The following is a 22,002-nucleotide window of genomic DNA, read 5'->3' as shown; positions in this document are numbered from 1 at the left end:
TAAAAACACATACACACACACACTTCCACAGACACAGAGTTACATATATATATATATATATATATATATATATATATATATATACTTAAGTAAGCATATAAATACTGTAACAGTCTATAATACACTTTATTAGGTATTGCATATATGATATAATTCGGATATTGTTATGTTAGACCATCATCGTCTGTTATCCATAAAGTTTCAGTCAACTTATAATCAATAAAGTGCAGTCCCCATACAATTAACATAACTGATCTTTATTATGACGCAATTAATTTCATCTCTCGTCTTCAGTCAACATTTTGAGCACCCGTTGTTCCCTGGTTGACCACGAATTTGAAAAAAAACTGAACCATTTATATGAGCGGAAACCCTTCGAGGAGTCAAAGGATAACAAGTCTAATTAAGTGCTTAGAGTATTGGGTCTAGTTGTTCAAGAGTTGGTGATGTTAGTTATAGTTATAAATTAGAGATAACGTCAAATTATATATTTATAGTTATAATAGTTTTGTCATACTGTTGAGAAACAAACTTTTCATGAACAACACAGTAAACGATCATTTTACTCCCAAACTAGATTTGAGTTTACACTACAAAGCAGCTGATGTTTTCTTTGTTATTATCAATGTACCTAAGCTCACAACTATACGCAGAAATATGAAAAAAAAATTAACAAATTAATTCACCGTAGGGAGGGTAAGGGAGGTCCAGATGTCTTTTACTAAGGAGATTGTTTTGTTAACAAAAATTAATAAAAAACTGCTAGATCTTTTCTGTCAGAAAAGTTATAATCTTTTTATAGCGAATATTTAAGAAATTGAATTTGTTACCGCAAGGCATATTACGGTTTTCCACTTCTTCTCTCAACTTTTAAATCTAATAAAACTTGCCATCGTGTTTCTTGCATTGGTACTTAACCTTAGTACTGAGTTGGTCGAAGTTAGCTCTACAGGCTCAGTACTGGGATTCACCAGTTACACTTAATCTGTGGGGACGTTGGTTAGGACAAAGACTCAAACCTTTTGTCTGCTAAAGTGCAACTTAACTTGACTTAGTGGATGGAGCCAAGCGATTCTTTCTTATTGAAATACTAATATATGGTATAGACTAAATCAGACTTTAAATTACCATTACTACTTATTGCAAAAAAATAGGAACGCAAATTTTGTTCAAACATTTTTTTACAGAGACACAAACACACAAACAGTTGTATATAAAAACACAAACACACACACACACACAAATTCTTATATATATACATATATACACATATATATATATATATATATATATATATATATATATATATATATATATATATATATATATATATATATATATATATATATATATATATATATGTATATATATACACATTTAAGTAAGCATATAAATTCTGTAACAGTCAATAATACAGTTAATTAGATTTTTTCATATATGGTATAATTCGGAGACTGTTATGTTAGTACATAAGGGTCTGTTGTCCATTAAATTTAAGACAATTTTTAATAATAATTCTCATTCCTCATACAATTAACAACATTCGTCTTTATTTTGACGCAATTAACCTCTTCTTTATTCTTCTCTCAACATTTTGAGCACCCGTTGTTCCCTGGTTAACCACGGAATTGAAAAAAAAATGAACTCTTTGTCTGAGCGAAAAATTTTTGAGAAGTCAAAGAATAACAAGTATAATAAAGTGCTAAGAACATTGGTTCTAGTTGGACAAGAGTTGGTGATGTTGGTTATAGTGATAAATTAGAGATAACATCAAAATATACATTTATAATTATAGTAGTTTCGTCATACTGGTGGAAATTAAACATATCATAAAGAACGCAGTAATCGATCACTTAACTCATAAAATAGATTTGATTTTACACTGCAAAGAAGCTGATGTTTTCTTTGTTATTATCAATGTACCTTAGCTCAGAACTATACGCAGAAGAATGAAAAAAAACATTAGTGAACTATTTCACCGTTGGGAGATTATGTGAAAAAAACTGATCCTCCAGATGTCGTTATTAACGAGATTGTTTTCTGAACAGCTAGAAAGTACTTTTTTGAAATATTTGGAGGTTAACAAAGAAGATTTAGGCGAAATTATATTTAAAATTACTACTAGGAATCAAATTGAATTTGATGGTTAAAAAGATGGAGAACATAACAATTAAATTAGTTGTCTAACGAAAATTGAGTTCAAAAAACAAAGCCGTCATAAATAAACTAAAACATGATAAAAAATATCTACAGTTCCTCTAGACAGAAAGGTGATGAAAATGAAAATATTTTTATAGTGAATATTTTAGAAATTAATTTTGTTTACGGAATTTCGATTACGGTTTTTCACTTCTTCTTTCGATTTTCAATTTTATTTAAAACTTAGCATCGTGTTTCTTGCGTTGGTTCTAAACCTTAGTACTAGGGTGTTCGAAGTTAGTTCTACGTGCTCAGTACACGGTCCCACCAGTTACGCTTAATCTCTGGAGACGTTGATTAGGACAAAGACTCAAACTTTTTGTCTGCTACAGAGCAACTTAATTTGACTTAGTGGATTGAGCCAAGTGATTTTTCATTGTATTAGTAATATATGGCATAGACAAATTTAGACTTTTCATTGCCACTATTACTTATTGTAAAAAAATAGGAACGCAACATTTCTTTTAATAGACACTAACACACACACGCACAGACACACACCCACTCCTCCAATAAACACACACGCACATACACACACACTCACACTCGTAAAAATAAACACACATACATTCACACACACACAGACACACACACACACACATATATATATATATATATATATATATATATATATATATATATCAATCGCAATCCCCATACAATTAACTTCATTCATTTTTATGATGACGCAAATAACTTCTTCTCTCGTCTTCAGTGAACAATTTGAGCACCCGATGTTCTTTTATTGATCATGACATTCAAAAAAATAACTCTTCATGTGAGTGGAAAACAAGCAAAAGAAAACTTTTCGCGAAAAGAAAACCTTTGAACTCTTTGCAACTGCACTTAATAACTTATAAACAAAACCTAAATGAAAAAAGGTAATTTGTAACTTGTTAATGAAGTCTGTTTCTGTGCGAACCAAGAGGACCAATTGAAAATTAGCAATTCAAGAAAACAATAACGCCTGATAGAATGTCGAATCTAAATGGTATCTTAAGTAATTATTTAGGGGATTTTTAAATCCAAATTTTTTTGTTGTCACTGTTGTCCACAAATGATGTAAAATGCACTTTTTGCTGCTCAACTTTTTTACAATATGAAAAGTTCTCGGGTCGAAGATTTTGCGCAAAATTAACCGGGAAAAGAGTGTAAAATTTTTTTCACCCTATGTCTCCGCTTACTTAAGAGTCGGAGAGTGCAAATATAAGTTTGAAGGAGGTAGTGAGGCTTGATCCCTCGATCTTCACTCTTTCGATAACGTTCCTTTCACTTTTTGCTTTTACCATTGCACCAACTGTTACTTGCAATTTACTTTTCAGGTTGGCTATAATGGTCATTCCATAGGAGTGTAATTTTTTATCGGTCCAACCTAAATTACACTCTTTGCAAAGAGTGTAAGGGTGGACTAAAAAGAGTAAATACAGTGTAATTTTTTAACTTAAACTTTTATACTCTTTTCCTGATAAATAGGAGTGGAATGCGCAATACACCCAATATCCCCGCTAATTAGGGTTGGATTAAGGGTAAAACCTCGGCCCGAGTTTGTATTGTACTGGGGCTTTGTCTTGATACAACTCAAAGAATTTGAATTTTATTGGGCCCGAGCATATGGGTTACTGATTTTGTGGCGTAAAAATAATCGTTCTATAATATCATTCTAAAGTTGGAGTGCGTAAGTGCACTTTGAAAAAGTTCTGTTTTCGCGATACTGGTTTGTCTTTAAGTGAGGCAATTGGACTCATATTTTTATTTGCTTTTGTCCGTTCTTTTTTTCTCAGTAGTTTTCCAAATCTATTCATAATTGTTTTGTAGGTCTAGTTGTTTTGTTGGTTTAGTTCAAATTGTAGCTCAAATTCAGCTTTCTAAGCCCAATTGACGGGTAAGACATTAAAAAATACAGTTAAATTAGAGTTCTCAAGTTTTTTTGCGTGATGGGAACGCTGACGTTGCCAAAAAAGGCTTATTCAAGCAGTTTTTTGAAATTTTTGATTCAAAGGCTGCTAACTCTCACGTTTTAAACCTCCTTTTGTTTTTTGACAATTGGCATTCATTTGAATTTTCCGAAAGCTTGTGAAAGCAAGATTTTCACTCTGATTTTCGGAGTGGTTGTTTTGGGAATACAATAGTTAAATCCAAAAAATAGTAGCGTAATCAAGTTCATTATTGGGTAAATTTTAAATCCTTGTTCGAGAACGGTTTTGGAGGCGTTAATTTCAAGAGCATTAAAGAATAACTTTTTCTCATTTATCGACCTGGGTTTCTGCTAAATGGTAGTTTGATAGATTGTAGGGGTTGTGCGTAGCACAAAATGCTGCAACATACCTCTCATTCTTCAGTCTACATAGCTCTCAAACAGTTTTTGGCCATTAAAAAATTGATTTCAAATTATTTATAAACAAAAACTGCTTCCTATAGGGAATTCTGATTTGTTTTACAAAAGATGACTGAAAATGTTTTAGTACAATATATAGAAATTAGAACAAAACGTTGCTACCTATTCATTGCGTAATCTTTACGAAATGAAAAGAGTTCTTCTCCAGCAAAATTTGGAAACTAAAAACATTGCTAACGATAGTCAAAAAGCCAAAAAAACACCGCTTCTTTAAACGCCAGAGGACAGAAATAGTTAATTCTAACCCAATTTTAATACAAAACACTCAATCAGAATTTTAAAAAATACATATCTGGAAATGATGAGAAAGAACGTAAGCAGTAGGGTCGCGGTAACTAAATGAAAAACAATCATGTAGACTTCAAGTGTAACTTTTCCGATTCACCTAATAATTTACAAAAAAGTGTTTTTAGGTCTTTCAGAGAAATTTCGAGCTGTAATTTTTGTGCTACTTTTTACGATAGCAAAAGTATGTTCGTTGTTCACTTGATGTACGGAAAATCAGAGCAAACAAATTGCACCTTTTCTAGGGTACTAAGAGTGAAAAGAAAGTTGCAACATTTTTATTATTGAACTCAATTTGTATTCTAAAAATTAATAGACATTCATTACCTTTTTTAATAAAAATTTAACCAGTTCTTCCTCTTGGTTTTTTTGGAGCCAAAAACAAATAGATTACCAGTTCAGAAGCTAGAAATAAATATCCGTGGAAAGAACCAAAAAACAAAAACGGCTAATTTGAACTTCAGCTTAGTTCAAAAACTACACGCAAACACCTTTAACTATTGAGAAGAAAGTCCACTAGAATCAAAACAAAAAATATCTGAAGATAAAGAAAAGCGTAAAGTGTAATGTATCGATATCTAAATAAATATTCATCACGTTGAATTCAAGAATATTGCACATTTTAATTGGCCGATTAAAAAAAGAAACAAATTTTTCATTTCGGTTTTGTTTTCTTAAGAAAGAGTTTAAGCCAGAGTGTTGTAAATTCTAAAACCTTTAAAGGAATTAAGAAGTAACATATAACGTATATATGTTTCCAGCCAATAAAAGTTGGTAGTTAGCGTTGCAAATTGATCGTGAGTAATATCTTCAAGCATTTTAACTTTTTTGGCAGAAATTTCTGACATCACTGATAATTCAAGTGGATTGTTAGTTTATTAACAACTTTAACTCTAATTATGCCGCAAAGAATAATTCTGTAATTTTGAATAAAATTTCGGGGATGAGGTTCACTGATGAAGTGTTTCAAGGTGTAACTTTTAAACTAAAATTGGTGCTTTGCTGTTTCGCTTGTTATAGGACTTTCATTTCCGGCAATTCGTTACTTTTTCTGACCAAAAAATTGCAAGGTAACTCGAAAATGGTTTAACTAATATAAAGACAAAGATGTAGCCAAAAAAGTTTCAATGAAGTTTACAGTTTCTGCAGATCTTAACAGAATTTAAGTTTTTTTCGACTTTGATTATTTATGACCTCTTTAATTCTTTAAATAATTCATTTTTCGCTAATTGGAGAAAAATGGAAGCTAATGATCTTAAAAATAGAGAGAGCTGAGGAGTTTCCCTATTTTGCATCGCTTCAATTTAAATTCTGCAATTTTTGCTCGAGTTCTCCGCACAAAAACCTAAGGTAGAGCATTTCAATCTTTCTTTTTTTCATTTTATTCGAATTCATTTTTGTTGAAAAATAAGATTTTTGTGATTGAAAAATACCGGAAAGCTGAAGTACCGTTTCTCTATTTGTTTTACGTTGAGTACAAAAAACTAAATTCTTGGTTGAAAAATTTTTTAACTGTTGGAGCAGTATATCTGACCCTGGCTGCAATATAGTCTTCCGCGCTGCATACCGTCTGCCGATAAATCGATTTGCTTGCTGTAAAACTTTGGTTAAAAATAGCGTTAATGAAGTATATTTTCCATAGAATTTGCGTTTATTCCTTTTTTTTTTTTAAAAAAAACGTTGATAGCACTGTACGTCCTCAGCCGCCCACACCCTGCTCTTGATTCGCGTTTCACCAAATCGTTATCAGTTGTTTACCTTTGTTTGTACATACATTAAGAAACATTCCAGAGAATTATATTAAGAAGCGAGAAACTTGAATTTCTGGTAATTTTGTTGCACAACTCAATAATCATAAAAAACTGCTATTGATGGAAAACCCCCATAGCTTGTATGCTTTCACGTTGTTTGCGTATCACCAATACCTAATTTCGAACGCAGATCAAAAATATTCCGAATACTTTCTTACACTGCCTTTTTTTTACAACAAGAAACACTTAGGGTTGAAATCAAATATTTATCTTGCTCCCCGTTGATAAATGTATGAATAATTTTGTCTAAAAGAATTAATCAGCGTTTTTCCTAGAGATCCTTTTTTCCACGGTTTTGACGTGTATATGGAGTTGTCAGTTTTAAAAAGTTCAAACTAGCCATAGAAGGGTGAGTTTTAATTGCTTTCAATTTTGAAATTGGAAATTATTCTGAAAGGGGAAATACCAATTTCATCAAAGACAAAAAAGCATGACAAAAAGCAACAAAAATTTAATCAAATTATTGACCTTGATTTTCAAATTTAGATCAGAATTGCCATTTATAATTGTTTTTATTCGCTCTTTCGTTTTTTTCTTAGGTACAATTACAAGTTTGGCTCGATAAATCAGCAAAATAAATTCTTAAAAGATTATGAAATAATGAAAAAGCCAACATTATTAAAAAAACTTATTAACTTTTTTTTTAATATTGCAGCTATCGAAACCAGAATGAACGTAAAGTCACAACGATCAGAAAATGATCTTTTTCCTCAAATGCCAAATAATATGACTTATTTCTTCTGCTCACAAATTAGTGATCAAAATAATCATTTCCATAAATTTGAATAATATCAAGAAAAATGCAAAAGTCACGCAAAAAACAGACAATTTTTTTCTATTGTAAAAAAAACGTTCAAAATGTTATAAGGTTATGAGATAATAACCTATTGTATTTTGTGCGCTAAAGAGATGAAGTTTCTGGGAACAAGAAAGAATTAGAGAAAGTGTTATCGGAGATTCGCAAGTTCGAAAGCATGTGAACAGTTGGTTTAATGGTTAGCGGATTAGGCTACTGCGTAAGAGGTGGGGTTCGCAGCTATTAGAGGTCCATTTTTCACAGTAGTTTTTTTTCTGCTAGACAAAAGCAGTCATTAATGAATGTTTTTACAGTTTGTCAAAACCATGAGCAGTCTTTCAAAAATTGACCATTGGTTCCTTTTGTTTGAAAACAAACAAGAGAAACACCTTTCAATTTGTGTGGCATTGTTGCGCCCTGTTTCTAAATCAAAACGTCCGTTCCTAATCTTCCACCTGCTGTGGCAAAAGCCAGCCTCTGGCTCAAATAGTCCGGGCATTTAATCCATGCGTGGTGACAATCAAAAGCCTTAAAGTGTATTAACCCTCTAGTCGGACAAAAGGCCAAAATTTTCACCCTAATTCTGAATGAAAGCCCCTAAAACTGACATTAAGCTGCTCAGCCGTGCAGTTTTGTTTTGCAATTAATCTTGGCGCTTAGAATTTTTATAAAAGACAGCTTTGCTTTGAAATAATAGCCCGAAAAGGCCTGTTTATTCAATTTGTAACTTAAAAGCAAGCTTTTACAATTGGTCTTGAGTTTATGTTTATTTCTTTTTCCTAAATTCCTCGTTTATATTTCCACCGTTTTCTATGCAAATTAAGGGGAAAAATCATATAATTTTCCAGCTATCGCAAACTTTAAAAGAGATATAAAAAATAATCAAAATAGAAGCATACTTTTTGAACGCTCGACATTTTGAAGAAATAATAAAGACATAAATCAGAGATAAAAAGCGACTATGATGAGATCGCAAAAGTCTATACGTGAAAGTTTACGATGCTGCAACAAAGTTAACTTTAAGATTCTTCAGCTTTTATTCATTCTCTCTTTTTAGTCTCTTTTGGTCTTGGAAAAAGAGGAAAAGGATTTTAATGTGTGGTGGCGTGAGTTAATAAATTGGGACGATAGTTGCAGGAAATTGCTTACCTATCTATCTCTATTTGAAGCAGTTCTCCAGGGAATTTACTTGCGAGTCAGTGTGAATGGCGCCATAAATTGGCATAAAGACGACTTTATTGTTATTGACTTGGATTGTATGATTCAATTTGTTTACTCCACCTCAGCAACCCACCCCAGACCAACAACAACCCACCACCCCCACCACCAGCACCCCAAACACATCCCACCACCCCACCACGTAAGTCTAACTACCTTTCTCTCACGCACCCCCCCCCCCCGCGCCCCCAGCATCACCTAAAGACAACCTACCAAACCTACTAACATCTCCCCAAGACCCATACCTCAATTGTCTATATACCCCCACGCAAACACGCCCCACCAACCTACTCAGCTAACAAACCCGGTTTTTCCCTTTCTTTCTATCTCTCTGGTTTTCATCCATCCACATTTCAATACCACCCCCCCCCCCCTCCAACACCACATACCGACCCCCCCCCCCCCCCCACAAACATAGCTCTTCCAACACCATTCCCTCTTTTCCTCTCAATCGGGGCTATAATTGTGTTGCTTGTCCGAGGATGTGAAGTCAAAAAGAGATTATTAGATTACGACCTTACTCTCGCTCTGTTACTAACTAACTAACTAACTATCTAGTAAATATCTACTAACTTACTGCTCACACCTCACAGCTCATCCAGAACGCGCCAGAGTTAATGATACTACAATTTATCACTGATTTTCCCCTTATAATTTGCTCCCCCCTTTCTACCCAATATAAAAATTTAAACTCGGTTTTTTTTACTAAAATTTTAATTGTATCTTGAGTTCAAAACTTCATTAACTGATAAAACTAAAGACATTAAAGTAGAAATCTTTTGCTGTCAGTCTTTAGAAAATTTCCCTTTAATTTTTTTTAAAAAAAGAAGTTATTGTTTCCTTGAAATTCAGCAAAAATTCAGTAAAAAAGATAGAACTTTTATCAAACATTTTGGGCGCCTTATTGTCTTGCTTTTTTATAAGAAATAATTTGTAGTAGCAAAGTTTGTTCACGTGTGAGCAAAGAGCTTATAACTATTAAGGTGTGGTTCAGTTGACAATTTTTTTGCAACCATATTATTATTATCTAATGCACTTTACATTAGCATTCTGCAGAGCATTTGACCGCAAAGTAATTCTTAGCTGGGCTTTCCAAAACAACTATAAAGCTTTTCCGTGCCCGCCATTGAGGGGAAAGACAAACAAAGCCGGGAAGGGGGTAGAAAAACAAGAAAATACTTTGAACCCTACGCGTGGCTTCTGAAAAGAGCCGTTGGGCTTTCGTTAGATGGAGCTCCATTAAAAATTTGTTAAGCTCAGAGTAATACGAGCCCTTAGATTGTTTACAGTACCTCGTACTACCTGCCCACATTATAGCACCCACTGCTTCAAAACGGACAAAAGTGAACAAAAGTCATGGGTATAAATTTAGTAAAGTTACCATAATACGCCAGTTAGCATAGCTTATCTTTTGAAAAATAATATGATTTTTATTATCACTTTTCAATATTTTTCAGATTTGTTCCCCCGAGTAATATCCCATTTTTTATCCCATAAACAATATACAGCCTAAGTTAGATATAAATCTGACTCTTAACTCTCTGCAAACCAATAAAAGCCATTCTTTTGTGGTACTGCTTTTAAGATTAAATCGCGTCTATCCTACGGGTCAATTTTCACATCATTCTTCCTCCCCCAAAAGTCAATAATTTGTCACAACCAGCGGACATAAATCTGAACATTCGGGGAAAAATTGATAAAATTGTCCAAATTTGTGCAAATTACGACCGTAAAGCCTCTTTATCGTGCTTTAACAGGTAGCTGCACTAAACACTTGTCCCGTTTTTATTGTTTATGATCAAAATCAAAGCAAAAAAGACTGGTAAGTCATGCTGTCACACAATTACACAAACACATAACACTCTCTGGTTGTCATGCGTAGTCTTTTATCATATTTGTCCATACATCATCATCATCATCATCATCATCTATATATATATATATATATATATATATATATATATATATATATATATATATATATATGAATTTATATATATATATATATATATATATATATACATATATAAATTCATATATATATATATATATATATATATATATATAAATCTAAAGAAATATATAAATTTATATATACATACATACGTAAATATTTAAAAATACATATATTTACACACAAGTTTATATATATATATATATATATATATATATATATATATATATATATATATATATGATCATTGCTGTCTATTTTCCCACAATTCCCATTTTTTCCCCGCAATTTTGCCGTTTTTCTCGATTTTCTCCCACTGAGATCTTAACTAATTTTCCGGGAAGAACCGGGATCAGAAGTGAACGCAAGTTTCCCAGTGAGAAAAAGCGGGAAACGTACGCATAGGCATGTTTCTCGCTGGGAAATGTGGGATTAGTAAGTATGAGCAAGATTTCCTGGAATCCCACTGGGATTTCCGGGAAACGATGCATCGGGCATATATTTCATCATCTATACATATAGTCTGATAATTTCTTTTTAACTGAGGTGTCAAAAAATTTGGCTGAATATGATTGATGAAGATTACCATTTTTTATAATTTGTTTTCTACAACAAGAGGGAATGAACAGATTTAAAAATGGGAAAAAGATGTATAGAGAATTGAGTTCTGAAGCCCGATATAAGTTTAAAATGTAAGGACATAATTTCCTGTAACAAAAACGAGTCTCAAAAATATCAATTGCTATAATTTTCAGTTTTCAGATTATTCTCTTCTATGTTTTCAGAATAGTTTCTATACTCAGATCAAACATTTGACCTGGACATAGAGTTTTACCTTCAATTTATTTGCAACTTGTGCTTGAGTGCAATTCACTTGAAACCTCAGATCAATCAATTTTTGTCTATGTTATGTCAATAGTTGCAAAATCTTTGTGATTCACCCTTGAGCTTTTCTTTCAATTTAGCAGGTGTTTAATTCTTACATTTATTCCTTTTTCTAAGTAGTTCATAAGTGCCCAAGAGTAGTAACTTAAGAACAATTAGTTCAGTAACCAAAGAACAAGGAGAAAATTTGACATAAATTGCGAGAAAGGTTCAAAAATTTTAAAACCTGAGACCTCATTTCTCCTCGAAAAGTCGAAAATTAAGAATCACCTTTCATCGATTGACTCTGTTGCACGAGAGTTTTTTCCTTGAGACTCAGTTGCATGTTCTCCGACAAACATATCTAATCGTCAAATGAACTAAACAGAAGTACTCAGGGTGGTATAACACTGCTCATCTCATAAAATTGAAAAAGCAGATTAAAATACTAAATTGAATTAAGGCTCTAATTGGCAATAAATTTTAAAATAAAATAAAGTAAAAATTCTTTTAGCAGAAAACAAAACTACAGGGCAAGAACTGTTATAAGAGGATTTTCCTTATATTGCCAGTTTTTGTCTATTAGGGTGAAACTAAAAATTTCGAGGCTAGTCTTGTAAGTATTAAACATTGTTATCTCAGTTTACCCCAACAAAACTGGCAATTAAATGAGATTTCTCTGAAAAGAACTCTTATTTCAAAGTTGTCTTTTTGTTTAGAAATTCTTTCTGTTATTTTGCTTTATTACTAAATGGCGAAATTCATTCAATTTAATTTCTTCTTCTTCCATTTTAAGTTTTTTGGAGTGGTTCAGAAATATTTATTTTACCACTTAACTGAAACTTTTTGTGAGTTTGTTTTTCATTGATCTGCTAAAATTAGGTTATGTGAAGTCTACCGCGAATGTTCTAATAAGATCAATTTCGGCAGAAATTAAACATTTGCTCTTCAATAGTTTTATCGATTAAAATAGGTCTAAATTATATTACATGATCCCTTTATCTATATGTGTTGTATAAGTGTTCACTGGTTCATAAGTCATTATATTTTATTTTTAAATTGCGCAAAATTTTTTAATAGCAGTGCTGTTCATTATGAATCTGCTTTTTCTCTATTTGTTTCAAGGTGGCTTCAGTGTGATGTATTCATTTTTATCACATATTTTCATATTAGAAATGCTACCAACTATAAAACGAGTTGTCAACTTGATAATTTTGCGGGAACGAGTTTTATCTTTATTTTTTTCAAGGAGTACACATTTTCATAATGTTTCTTAGAAAGCTATAATTATGTTGTTTGCTTTCTTATTCATCTGATTTAAACGCTCTTTTAACCGTTTTACATTTTATATTTTCATAAAGGGAATAATAAGTACAAAGTTATTAGATTCCTTATAAAAATTCATGAATTCCCTTTCACGGGTACCTGTTAAGATATAAAGTGAAGATATAACCTGATTTGATTCATAACAAATGACTAATATTGTAATAAAAAGTTATGAAATTTCTAATAGTTAACAGTTGATCTCTGCTTTTGAAAAACTTGACTTAATAAGTCAAGATTTGAAATTTCTTAGTATTCAATCTATTCTTTCGAAAATAATCTTACTCAACCAGGAGGCTCAAAAAAGTGCATTCGCACTTAATTATCTATACCCGCTCATCCACATTTTTGATTTTGTTCTCTGCAGAGTGAGGAAGAGAACTTTAAAAAGTTTGTGTATAGTTCAAAGATAATTGGTGTATCAATTTGAAAACTTGCTCTAAGCTCAAACCACTAAACAAATTAAATAAGGCTTCATTAAAATGACGTTGATACTTTCATTTCTTGTCATTAGCAAAAATAAAACACAATAGAAACCGCAAAATAAAAAAAACAAACAATACTTGAGACCAAACTTCAATAAAAATACCCGAGCCATTCTTTTGATATTATTATGTATTTTCATTGGCCTTTATATGCATGTATATTTGACATGTCATTTATACATGACATATCAACTGTCAATTATTCTGCTCTATAACTAAAAAAAATTGAAACGTCACAAATGTTTCTTTAAAACAAAAGTCAAGAGCCCCTTCGTAGTCTGAATATATTTTGAAACATAAAGCTCCACAACTCGACCAAAACTGTTGTTCTTATTGCCCGTTGTCAAATAAAGTAACAACATTTTCCAATTGTTACCGAAATAGCAAGAATGGATTTTTAGCAAGAAGTGATCAAAATTTAATCAAAGTTTACGAAAAATGTGATCGAAACAACTAATGTTAGTTAGGCTAAAGTTTACAAAATTTAAATCTCCGTTACGCCTCGAAAAAAGCAAACTTCAACAAAAATTTTACGCTTAACAAGTTTTCGGATGATACCACTCACAATTTGTACGATGAATATATGGATCGGCGAAAATTGACCGAACAAAAGAAAACCAGTTGAGCATATAGTTCCCACCCCACTAAAAGAGGTCGGAACAATTAGTCTAAAATTTGTTCTTTTTACTATCTTACTTCATTTATTAAGATCTAATTTAGAAACCAATTCTTTTAAGGAGCCATCATAAGTGTGCGTGCTTTTTTGCTGCCTTCCCCTCTTAATGCGCAAATAGTAACGAAAAGGATTGTTTTGCAAGCCCGGGTCATCGATCATACAACTTTCTTGGATTTCATACTAGGTCGTATATGATTCTTAGTAATCGTACTAGCTCACGTATGATTTGTATGATTTCTTGGTAGTCATACAAGGCTCATACAAAAATTGAAACCTACTCTCAAAAGGCTTCAATCGCTATGCTCTAGGTCACTGATACGTTCATATATGAAAATTTGGATTTCATACAAGGATCATATATGATTTCTTTAATTTCATACAAGGATCGTACTAAGAAATCGAGTATGATCAGTATGAAATCATATATGATCCTTGTATGAAATCAAAGAAATTTCAAACTGGGAGTAGATTTCAATCAGTCATTAATTTATCTCTGTCTAGCCAACACGGATACGTTGTTGACAACTATCGAAGAGGAAAACAATCAAAATTTGACTGATTTTTTGCTAGAAAATTTTATCTTTGTACGGTAATGATTAAAACGTGAGCTTTAATCATTTTACCTTTGATGAATTCCTCATCGTTTTGTACGAAAACAGTTACTGGATCTGGCATTTCAATAACTCAGTTGCTAGCTGTAATCATCTAAACTTTTCCAAAATGATCTTTTAAAAATATGCTCTTTCTTTTTAGTTTTTTAGTTTCATTGGGCAATGAAAATTCAGTCTCCATCTTAGAAATTGGAAGTTTTTTTTCGAAGTTTCAGGACTTTTTGGTATATTTTTATTGTCCGCAGCTTAATTTGCTCAAAACGAATCAGCAAAATTTTTATCTTTTCATTTGCGTCATTTTTTTAATTTCAAGCAAGCAAATTACTAATCATAAATTTGTTAGATAAGGAAACAATTATTGAGGCCTATTATTTTCAAAATTTTTGATATAAACTTAAAAGTTAGCATGAAAGTGCAGTTATACGCTAATGTTCTAACTCATAATCAGGTCTCTTAAAAGTTTCTATCGCTGACATTAAACGCCTTCCCTCAAAGGGAATGTTGGGAATAATAAAAGGAGTGCTTGGCTGATTGCTAGAGCGAATTCCGATAAAAGGAAACCCTAAGCGATAATTGCTCATAAAAAGCCGACATCAAACAAACTCAGATTTGAAGAAAACTTAACAATGCCATCTTGTTCACACCCTTCCCACTTTTTTCACACGAATCAATTTGAAACCCTCGAGCAGGAAATATCAGGAACTGTTGGTATATGTTATGAACAAAAAAATACTCTAAATTTTTCTCCCCTTTTTTGCAAATAATACATCCCAATTTTATGACAGCTTTTAGCATGCCTTTTTCTATTGATGGTATCACTTCAAACAGCGAATTAATTGTTTGTACGTGAAAGCATTTTTGACCACATGTGTTAAGGCGTAACGGGTGATATTTGTTTGTTTATTTCCATTAGTACTACTTTACGTAATGAGTTAGAACATAAAAACAAACTGTATCATAAAGATAGAAACTCATTTAGAAAAATGTCAATTAAACACAATTTCAGGTATTTATGAGTTCCGCTGTTTTCTGACCATGCGTAAAGGGTATTATTGCTTTTTGTAATATTTTGCTGCTTTTTTCAAAAGTTCCCCAATTTGCTTTGTTTATTTCCTTTATTTGCTCTTGGGAGGTCCCTATTTTTTCACGCTTTCTTGCCCTTTTCCTTTAAATTCACCTCATATTCAAAATGGAGTGTGGAGTTTTCACTATTATTCGCAATGCATAAAGAAAGATTTTGTCCCCGAGTGAAAAAACAATAGAATTTATGCAACTATTCTGTCGCGGGTTACTTAACTTGTCTGGTTAGTAATTTCCTAGTTAATAACCTAATTACCCTGACCAGGTAAGCCAGTCTATTGCAAAAATTTGGTAACCTTGCAACTTTTATTGGTTCCACGTAATTCTTTTTGCAGCAGATTTGCAAAAACTCAACCATTAAAATGATCCACAGCGTTTCCATAAACTTGATCCAAAATTTGATCCGGAACATGAGCCATATTTCCAACACCATCATCCTGGTTCAAAGGATTTTAATTAACATGAAGCAAAATTTTCGAATTTCTAGATTTTTGGAGGAGGAACTATATAATCATATGGGTTTTTTGTTCAGTCAATTTTGGCCAATCGATATGATCATCCTAGATGAATGTGAGTGGTATCATTGATTGAAGGTCAGTTTCAGTAATGACAGGACCCCCTTCTTTACAACTGCAACCATATTTAACCTGCTAAGGGGTTTTATTTTCTAGATATTGATATTATGACTTCGACGCCACGAGTTTTCGTAATTTTTTTTATAGGTTTTGTATACTTTTTCGTAATTTTGGTTCCCTTGAAATGTCATCACATTATCATAAAACTGACAGTTCGCAACGACTTCGAGAAAACAATCAATGAAAGGTAGATAGTGTTTTCAGAGATTAGCCTATGGTTTGAATGGCTTCGACACTTTCTTCTCGCACTTTCCTACTGAATTTTGATTTTCGCCTGTAATTGTTTTGTTTTCATAGTTATTAGAGTTTCTGTGATGTCATAATCATGAATTAGGAATGACAAGGATCGTTTTCTTCCCATCGAGACATAATTTAGCGTATTTATTGACTTCCATTGAATGCTATTGAATTTAATGGCGATGATACTGCGGTTTTTTATAAAAATTTTCCTGGTTTTAAAATATTTCTTTGTATTTTTTGATTTTTCAAAGTCAAATAGTAAAAGAAGAATGCCGTTACTGTTGAAAATTTAATTGAGATCTTAGTTTTTGCTGAAAAATTCATTTAAAGGCTTCGACAGTTTTCGCGCTCAATTGTTTCTTTGATTTTATTGTTTTTGCCTGTAATTTTAATATTTATGTAGCCGTAAAATGTCCGCAGCTTTCTCATAGGCTTCTAATTGAGGATTTTAGTTGAGATGTTTCTCATTGCAGTAGTTTTATAGCCAAAAGTCTTAGAGTTTATGATAATATTCGTTTTCAATGATTTTTTTAAACTTTTTTTAGTTTTTTGTTGTTTTTTTCGTCAACTTGTAACTTATTCTCATCATTGAGCTGTCCTATCCAAATCCAATTTTAATATTAAAAAATGCTGTTTCTTTTGATATTTTGTCGTATTATTTCGTAACTGATGTTTTGTTTCTTGGACAATACGCGTTTTCATAAATGTTTTGTAAGTGGCCAAAAGCTGTGTTCTTTTTTCTCTTCTTTTTAGCACATTCGCGCAATAAGAGAACCCAACGATCTTTCAAGTGTGGCCCATGTGATGTAATTTAATTGTTCAGTATAATTTTAGCTGAATTAATATATATATATATATATATATATATATACAACAATAGAAAGGAAAACACTGAATATTCAGATAACAGCTAATTATTTTAATGGCTTCATTGATTTGTGTTTGTTCAAATCGTTTGTAATTTTTTGAGTTTCGCTGCATCTTTATTACTTTTCTGTGGCTTAGTCCATCAAACAGCATGTCCTATTGGTTTAATTGAGACTTTTTCAGTTAAAATTTATCCAGATTTTTTGTGTTAAAAATTAAAGGTTTTTAAGTCTCTTGAAATTATTTGGTTTAGAAAACGTTGACTGATTTTTGATTTTCTCGTCACTTTTTCTTCTTTTCGTGATTTGTTACCCCTTCTCATTGAAGAAATTTCCCGTCTGCTTTGTAATTAGCAGCAAGTAAATGTGTGTAGTTATGGTTTTATCCGGTTACATTTTGACGTTGTTAATAGGTGCTATTAATTTAGATATTGAGTTTTGGCCTAGAAATTTTTGTTTTTTTTTTACTTATTTTGTTGTTTGTTTTTTGTCGTAGTCTTTTTAATGGCTGTTCTCGTGAGCGCTGTAACGAGGCATGGCATTATGTAATTCAATTAGTAGTTTGGTTGAGTAATGATTTTTTAAACTCAAACATATATTTTTGATTATCTCTTCATTTGGCTGACAATTAAGTCAAAAATGAAAATGAGCTCGGGTAGGAACATCATGTGCGAAAGTACATTATCGAGCTTTCTTGAATTATTTATATTTTCATGTAACTGCAATTTTATAAACAGTATTCTTATTCACAGGTGAGAACTGAGGCGGTATTTTCATAGCTCCACCTTTTTCGGTTCCGCAAACAAATGAAAATATTGAACAGGCTTTTCATCTTTCGATTGACAAATATAGTAAATGAAAATAAAATAAAAAATAATTACAGATCATTAGAAAAAATCAACTTGAGATCAAAATTTTGATATGTGGTTTTATAATTTCTCTGTTATTAAAGGTACGTTTGCTTTGTACAACTGTAAAATCCACCCATTTTTTGCTTGATGCTTTAAGCAAACAAAATTGCCAGTTAGGCTTTCTGTTTACTTCAAAGAGATCCTGCAACTTACACATTTCAAAACACTTCTACAATTATTTATCACATTTTTTTCGTATTGACTGTTTTTGTAATCTGAATTTTACCAAAAGCAATGAGAACACTGAATATCGATTTTCAGTCTGTCAATTTCTGTCTTCTCCCAACTTCGTTTGTGAACTGTTCATTTTAATAGAAAACAAATACAAATAGAACACTTCGGGGAAAAAGTGGGACAGAGCCTAGAAACCGTGACTAAACTAATCAACTTGATGAGGTAAGGCAGTCAAGGTAAGAAGGAAAATATACGAAAGAGAGTGAACTCCGTCTGAGCAGTCATTTATATACAAAATCAGTTACGTTACAGTATTTTATAGATTCGATTCAGCAAGGAGATAAAAAACTTTTAGCTCGAGCCTTCCGAGCTGTCATCGTCTTCGTGGTCATTTTGCAAAACCTAGATCACTGAGCAATTTGAAAAATGAGTTTATATCCTAACTAACCACCTTTTTAATCCAAACTTTATAAATCTTGTTCCCTCTCACGGATAACAAATTCTAAGGAGGCTTTGCTTTGTGAAGTTGTTTATAATGGAACGCAAAATTAAGCTCATGGGGGCTGTAAGCAAAATCATCGTATCTAATAGTAACCCTGGTCGAGACCCGATGTTAATCTTACAAGATCTTGCAAGATTCTTGCAAAAGGATGTTAATCTTGCAAGATCTTGCGAGACGATGTTAATCTTGCAAGATTTTGCAAGATGATTTTAATCTTGCAAGATCTTGCAAGATTCTTGCAAGATTAACATCCGAATTTCAAAATCCAGAAAAAAAGGAAAATGATTCAAACGGCAAAATGTCAAATCCAAATGATCATACGTTTTGTGTGGTGGGTGAAATAACGTTTTTTGCTGATAAAATAGGTACATGGTGAAATTCGTAAATTTGTTATTTTTCTTGGCCTTCCAATCCTTTTGAAAATTGTTTCATAGCTTGAACGGAACTCCTACTGACGTAGATCTTTAGCCCCGGGTCGAGGGGTCAGCACCTGTAAGCGGATATTTTTGTAAGAAATCCGCTGAATGTGCTGAAATTATGTGAGATTTGTGCTGAATCCGCTCAAAATGGAGAATTTGGTGGTGAATCCGCTGAAAAAAATATTTCAGCACCTTTCAGCGCATTTCTTACATAAAATCAGCATATGATTAAGCACCTTTCTTACCTATTTTCAGCACTTGGTGAATCCGCTGAAAAAAATATTTCAGCATCTTTCAGCGCATTTCTTACATAAAATCAGTATATGATTAAGCACCTTTCTTACATATTTTCAGTTTATGGTGAGTCCGCTGAAAAAAAATATATCAGCACCTTTCAGCGCATTTCTTACATAAAATCAGCATACGATTAAGCACCTTTCTTACATATTTTCAGCACTTGGTGAATCCGCTGAAAAAAATATTTCAGCATCTTTCAGCGCAGTTCTTACTTAAAATCAGCATACGATTAAGCACCTTTCTTACATAATTTCAACAGTTTTCTTACAAATTTCAGCACTTGTGAAAGTTTCAATTTCAGCGGCTTCAGCACCTTTCTTACATAAATTAAATAATTTTCTTAAAAGTTTTGAACTGCTTCTCAGCGCTTTTCTTACACGTTATCTTGAGATCAGATGACAATCTTATGACTTCTATAAGAAATTTTTAAGGATTTAATGAATTAAATGAATAAATTGTCGAATTTCTTGAAAAACCTTCTTTAATAACTTTTTGAAAAAGACGAGTCACAAAGTATATCATAGCTTATTTGGTGATCGTGAAAACGTACTTTTAGACTTAGTGTAAAAACAGATGCCAATCTTTTGACTTGTAAAAGAAATTTCCAAGAATTGTTAAATTGGGTGAAGAAAATGTCGAACTTCATGAAAAACGTTTGTTAATAACTTTCTGATACAGACGAGTTACAACTTGTATGATGGCTTAATAGTTGGCCGTGACATTGTACTCTTAGAGTTTGTGTGGAAACAGATGTCAATCTTTTGACTTGTAAAAAAAAGTTTTCAAAGATTTGTTGGATTAGTTGAAGAAATTGTACGAATTTCTTGAAAAACCTTTGTTAATAAATTTTTTGAAAAAATTTTGTTAATAAACTTTGTTAATAAATTTTTGGATAGGTATCTAGGCTTTATAAGATAGGTTTCTAGGCTCTATTGCGGTTTTTTGGAGTCTCAACGGCTATTATTTGGCGTTCTTTTTAACGTTTTTTTTTTGCTTTTTTTGGATGGTGTTTGGATGTTAATCTTGCAAGAATCTTGCAAGTTTTGGATGTTAATCTTGCAAGAGTCTTGCAAGACGGATGTTAATCCTGCAAGATTCTTGCAAGCCGATGTTAATCTTGCAAGATCTTGCAAGATTCTTGCAAGATTCTTGCAAGATCTTGCAAGATTAACATCCGATTCCGAATCGGGAAACAACAGAAAAAACTGAGCAACTCTGTTGAAAGCAGCAGATAACCTTAACCTTGAATCACAATACAGTTATTTTCTATTAGAACATTGGCCAGTTTCAGGGTCATCTTGAGCGTCTAATAAAAGCCCTCACAGAAAGGACATATTCCTTCTGCTTGATAAGTGAGAAACCAGGTCTGAACCTTATACGAACTCTAAATTGAGTTGCGGTAACATGCAAACCTACTGAAGGTAAATGGTCGAGTAGAAAACAAGACACTAGAACAGCTCAATAATGGCAGAGACTTCTAGCTTTTTCTAGAGGCCATTTTTATTAGTTAAAAAACGTGTTTTGATGTCTAGCACCACTGGAATTTTTTTTCAGAAATAGGTTGTTTGGTCAAAAACTTCGAGCTCGCTCTATAGTTTTGAGTCAGAAAAGCAATCTTCTGAAACTGATTTGCCATTCATCTAGCGTAGTTAGCAGCAATAACTGAGCCAACAAAACGGCTTGCAATTGATTCTGCTACTGCTGGGTAACAAGTTATAAAGCTGCCGAAGGTAGGAAAACCTGTAGAATTCCTCACCACTTAAAACAAGGCCAAATTAAGGGGATTTTAGGGTGAATAAGACTTCAATGATTGCTTTTGATGGCGTTTTGCAGCGCTAGAGTGGCATAAATTGTGGGTTAATGTCGCAATGACATGAAGTCCCATTTAATCATCGATCTAACTCAGTTATTTTATAAGCCTTAATAACTTGTCTCCTCATCGCAACAGACTCTGGAGTACTATTGTCTCCCTCAAGTATTTATATTCCTTTAAGGTCGGTCTGTTTTTTCCTCCATCAATGACCTGTAGGTTTCCGGAATGCCACATTTTTTTATCGGCTTAGAGAAAAAGCCCTAAACTAGATTTTTGTTTCTACAAAAAATTATTCAAATAACCGCTATAAAATGCCGGTCCGTGCCAGCAACGGGATCATCTTCGTGGTAACATGTATCTTGGGCTAACTTTGTCAGCGAATAATGAATTTGTCAAGTTATCGGCTACAGTGAAAAAGAACAAAAAACATAAGGGCTGCAATTGGTCA

At 32.4% G+C, this 22,002-nt stretch overlaps 1 protein-coding gene across 4 annotated transcripts in view; it reads left to right on the top strand.

Moving 5' to 3' along the window:
* The first annotated feature begins 8,214 nt into the window (after positions 1–8,214).
* LOC142353015 (galanin receptor 2a-like) overlaps positions 8,215–22,002 on the top strand; it is a 76,447-nt gene continuing 62,659 nt past the window's right edge. The window contains exon 1 of one of the 4 annotated variants that reach the window (XM_075405199.1): positions 8,215–8,846. The gene's annotated coding sequence lies outside the window, so the exon portion shown is untranslated. The other 3 variants (XM_075405203.1, XM_075405196.1, XM_075405198.1) reach the window with 3 other exon arrangements.

Source organism: Convolutriloba macropyga, chromosome 14 (assembly GCF_964194025.1).
Source record: "Convolutriloba macropyga chromosome 14, txConMacr16.3, whole genome shotgun sequence".
Classification (NCBI taxonomy): domain Eukaryota; kingdom Metazoa; phylum Xenacoelomorpha; order Acoela; family Convolutidae; genus Convolutriloba; species Convolutriloba macropyga.
The sequence above is the reverse complement of the archived record's forward strand: the minus strand, read 5'-3'. Positions and strand labels throughout refer to the sequence as shown.